We start from the raw sequence: 5,156 nt of genomic DNA on the forward strand, positions 1-5,156 counted from the left end.
TGTGAACCAGAAAGCAGCCCGTTACCAAAACACACATTTTCCAGTGCCTTGATCTCAGATTTCCCAGCCTCCAGAATGGTGAGAAATTAATTTCTGTTGTTTATACGCTACTAGTCTATGGTCCTTTTGTTATACCAGCCCCAACAGACTAAGACGGGCTTTTACTCTGCATGATATGAGGAGTCACCACAAGTTTTTAAGTAGAGGAGACACCTGCTCTGGTGACACGTTTAAAGGATCACTCAGACTTCTGTGTGTCAAGGTCAGATTTTAGGCAGGCAAGGATGGAAGCAGGGAGAGAGATGGCGGTGGCTCCCACCACCAACAGCAGTGCAAATGGTGACAATGTTACATTTTGGTGTACAGGGAGAGAGAACCCTCAGGATTTTCTGAGAGAGCAGCTGTGAGGTCTGACACAGAGGAATCAAGGATGACTCCAAAGTCTGAAGTCCAGGCAATATTGCCATCATCTTTCCAAGGCTGAGCTTCTGTCTTAAATACACCCATTTCCCAGGAGGCAAAGTGAGACGATAAAAAGACCAGTGCTTTGGACTCTGACCTGGATTTGAATCTGGGCTCCAAATGTGTGTCCCTGAGCGATTTGTGACTTTATTTAACCATCTCTGTAGAATATTATAACACTTGGATAGTAATACCTTTGTGATAGATAGATGACGAACGATGGAAGGCTTGATGTATATATAGTAGGTGCTCAGAAAAGCTACTATCTCTTTTCTGCTCAGACAGATTTGGAGGCTGGGATGTTAGAGAAGGCATTTTATGTCTTTTGATCAGGATCCCAGGAGGAGGGAAGGATGGGGCTAAAGCTGTCACAGCCATCTCTGCCCACAAGGTCATATTCACCATCCCCTGGCATCTGGCCCAGGACACAGTCCTCCTGGTAGGCAGCAGCTGGCAGCAGCAGAACATGGACAGGGCAGTGGCAGCACTGCGGGGGGAGGGGCCGAGCATGATGGGCACCATGCGTGCCACGTGGAGGAGGCTGAGGACTGAGAGCGGCTGGTGGCCATGGCGAGGGGCCAGAGATGGGGATGATATGGGTGCAGAGACGAGAACACGCATGCCCAGCCTAGGGAAGTCAAAACTCTGCTTTCCTCAGCATAATTCAGGTTATTTCCTGTGTGCCAGACATATACCAACACCCCATCACGTTAGTCTCTGAGGCGCTCAGTGTTGCTGTAACTGCTTCACGGTGGGAAACACGCTGTAAGTGTCAGGGATGATACTGAACCGAGGTCTGCCTCACTCCAAAACCCACATTCTTAACCAGGACGGTGGCTCCGTGCCTGGCAGGGCCCTGCAGGGTACAAATGCCTGAAGCCCAGAGAAGCTGGGACGATGCCCAGAGCAGGAGCTGCTCTGTGGACTGGAGCAGGAGAGCCGCCAGGCTGGTGAGCCCACCGTGGTCACTGTGGGAGTGGGCGCTGTTTGTGGGGGCTCACAGGGAAACAGTCATTTTTGAAGAGTTTTGAAAGGGTGTGGGAATCAGCCAGATAAATTTTCCAGAAAAGAGACTCCAGGTATATGGGACTTAAAGAGTGAAGATTTCCAGAAACGAGGGGAAGCTAAGAAGAGGGGTTTGCCTGGGCGTATAAAGGGTGAAAGGAGGGAGTCCAACAGGGTTGGGAGCTGAGTTCAGGTCAAGTGTAGGGTTCTAACTTGGGCACCGTCCAGTTTTCTCCCAGAGGGTCTTCAGGTGAGAGAAACCCAGCATGAGGCCACAGTGAAGCGGGCAGCAAAAGGTCAGTGTTCCAGGATCCACCTGTGTCGGCCAAGGCCTCCTGGGTAACTAGGGAGGGAGGGAGGGGGTTTCTCTTTCTTTGAATGATTAAAATCAATGATTTTATTGAGGACGATAAGTTAACTGGCATAGGCAAAGGGAAGAAACATGTCAGAAGTCAGGTGTCTTGGTAGAGGAGAGTACTTTCTGTCAGACAAATATTCGGATCCAGGGTTTCCAGATTTCTCCAAGGCGGGATTTCTCATGGGTCACTTTCCCTTCAAAGGATTCTGGAGACCAAGTTCAACAGGATTCCTTCACCTACCAAACAAGAGTCCTTGGGTCTTCTGTTAGCCAAGGCATGCAGTGGAAATATGATCTGTTTTTCAGATTCCTCTATAGGATTCAGTTCAGTTCAGTTGCTGAGTCGTGTCCGACTCTGTGATCCCATGAATTGCAGCATGCCAGGCCTCCCTGTCCATCACCAATTCCCGGAGTTCACCCAAACTCACGTCCATCGAGTCGGTGATGCCATCCAGCCATCTCATCCTCTGTTGTCCTCTTCTCTTCCTGCCCCATGTCTTTTCCAATGAGTCAACTCTTCACGTGAGGTGGCCGAAGTATTGGAGTTTCAGCTTTAGCATCATTCCTTCCAAAGAACACCCAGGACTGATCTCCTTTAGAATGGACTGGTTGGATCTCTTTGCAGTCCAAGGGACTCTCGAGTCTTCTCCAACACCACAGTTCAAAAACATTAATTCTTCGACACTCAGCTTTCTTCACAGTCCAACTCTCACATCCATACATGACCACTGGAAAAACCATAGCCTCGACTAGATGGACCTTTGTTGGCAAAGTAACGTCTCTGCTTTTCAACATGCTATCTAGGTTGGTCATAACTTTCCTTCCAAGGAGTAAGCGTCTTTTAATTTCATGGCTGCAATCACCATCTGTAGGATTAAGAGGTCTCTCTCTCTCTTTTTTTTTTTTTTTAAGAAGTCTCTTTTGACTTGTGTTGCCAGACTCCTTGCTCTTGTTCCTCTTGCCCATGTACTCATTCTTCATGTAATTTCTCATCTCCTGATCAAGATCAAATGACCAGAAATTTTCAGAATGTTGTAATGTTTGTGACATTCCTTAAGCAAGTTGATCAAGATGTTGCACTCTTCAGTGTGTTAGGGGCAGATACGTCAGGATGCATCTTTAGGAAAAGGAGATGGAGCACAGCAGAGCAACACAAATCGTGGCCACACCCGGACAGCGGAATGGTATTCACCAGCAAAGACTGCACCCGAAGGCCAGCAGTCTGGGTGCCGGAGCAGGGCCAGCTCCAGATGGTGAAGGCTCTGTGCCCACTACTCCTGATCCCTCTTGACCAGCCCTGGGAGGGGGTATTTGATCCACAGCTTTGTCTCTTCCTCACCCTCTGTGCTACCCTCTGTCTCCTCCTAGGCCCTAGAGTGCCAGGGGCATCAACTTCCTGGTGTGAGTGCTGTGGGCAGCCCCCTGGTGGGGAGCTCCCTGGAGCAGTGACCAGGTGGCGGACAAAGTGAGGCTTGAGAAGCACAGAGCTGTGAGGTTCTCCCTGTCTCCCAAATCTACTCACACTTCTGCACATGTTCCCAGGTGCCCCGGTTTACCTTGGAGCCACAGCCTTTGGGTTAGTCTGCATGGTGGCCAGATACACTGCAGCCCCCCCTACTCCAGCCCTACTCGAAGCCCCTGATGTGAGGGACACACCCCCTCAGGGCCTGGTCCTCTCTCTGGCTCAGAAACCTGAGGCTGCTGCACTCTGAACTCACTGGCACCCACCCTGATCCTTGCAGTCTGGCTGTCCCAGGGACGCCTCGTGCCTGCGTGTGTGCTAAGTCACTTCAGTCGTGTCCAGCTCTTTGCGACCCCATGGACTGAAGCCCACCAGGTTCCTCAGTCCTTGGGATTCTCCAGGCAAGAATGCTGGAGTGGGTTGCCATTTCCTCCTCCAGGGGATCTTCCCAACCCAGCGATCAAACACACATCTCTCACACCTCCTGCATTAACAGGAGGATTCTTTACCACTAGCGCCAACCATGCCTCACGTGTCCCCAGACAGTTGAGAAAAGGAACTCTGCCCACCATCCCAGATGGAATCTACCAGGCACTGCCGGGGCTCCTGCTGCCTCTGCAGAACCCCTGCCCCTGCTGTTCAGAGGGCACGTCCTGACTCCTCCCCCATATGGACAGAGGTGGGTCCTGCGTCACGGTGGGCCGTTCCCTCTTTGGGGAGTCTTCTTTCACTCACCACCCTCACCCTTCTCTTCTGCAGACCCTGCCGCACCATCTTTCTCTGGTTCTCACATTGCTGGCCTTCTCAGCCCAGTTCCTCTCCCTCCCTCCTTTGCCCAGCCTCCTTTGCCCAGCCTCAGGCTTCCCTAGGAAACACACATTTCAGCATCTGCCCCTGTAACTGTTTACCCTGTGTGAATCCTCACCTCTCCTCATTAACACAGGCACCAACACGGGCTTCCCTAATGTCCTCTCCTGATACTATTTTCACTGAACTGGTTTTCTGGAGGGTTGTGCCCTGAGGAGAGTCTATGGGTGAAGGACAGTGAAGGCTTCGTGAGCCAAGTGCTCCCGGTGGGTGGGCAAGCCCCTCGGACCCTCCTCCGCACTCTGGGAGAAGGGCACCCACACGCCCGCTCCCCACCACGGGCCTCCAGCAAGCCGAAGTGGCTGCCTCCTCACCCGGTTCTGATGGCAGATCCTGGATGTGAACGTGAGGACCTGGCCGTGCTGACGCTGCTCCACGCAGAGGACAAGGAGGGCAGGGAGGCCGGTGGAGTTGGGCCGACTCTGCCTTGCTCGCCTCCACGCCAAGGGGACACTCGGGGAAGGAGTCCAAAGTGGAATATCTTAAGGAGAGCAGGTAGAGAGAGTGTGATTAGGATGCCAGAATCTGTCCCCCGTCACCTCCTGAACCACCGCTGCAGGCTGTTTGGTCCCAGGGGAATGTGGCCAACACAGCAAGAGGGACCACTTGGAGGGAATGTGGCCAGCAGACTCCACACCCTCAAGGAGACCAGATAGCCCCTGATGGGCTCTGTCCTCTGAGCATGGCAGGGCAGGTGCCCAGCACAGGGCTAGATGGTGTCACTCAGAGCCCAACCCACCCACCAGAGGCCAGAGGAAGCCCCCTCCCCTGCTCGCCTCTGGGGTCTCTTGTAGCTGAGCTTCTCTGCCTTTTGCTTTTCATCTCTTCTCATCTGAATCAGAAACAGTTCCAGGTTTGCAGCTCAGGGGACTCTAAATGCATTTCCCCACCATGGGAGTGGCCATCCCCAGGCTGCACTTTCTGACTGCTACCTCCAGGCTCAGACTGTCCTCCAGAGACCCAGCTGCTAACTGGTCCCATCCTTGTGGCCGGTTCCGGGGA

The 5,156-nt window shown here is 52.7% G+C and overlaps 1 long non-coding RNA gene across 1 annotated transcript in view; it reads right to left on the reverse strand.

The window, feature by feature from the left end:
* LOC104982015 overlaps positions 1-4,937 on the reverse strand; it is a 33,295-nt gene extending 28,358 nt beyond the window's left edge. Inside the window, exon 1 of the long non-coding RNA XR_824456.1 lies at positions 4,469-4,937. This is a non-coding gene — a long non-coding RNA (uncharacterized LOC104982015). The remainder of the gene's footprint in view (positions 1-4,468) is intronic.
* Between the last annotated feature and the right edge of the window lie 219 nt (positions 4,938-5,156).

This window comes from Bison bison, unplaced genomic scaffold, assembly GCF_000754665.1.
Source record: "Bison bison bison isolate TAMUID 2011002044 unplaced genomic scaffold, Bison_UMD1.0 scf7180017864526, whole genome shotgun sequence".
Classification (NCBI taxonomy): Eukaryota; Metazoa; Chordata; class Mammalia; order Artiodactyla; family Bovidae; genus Bison; species Bison bison.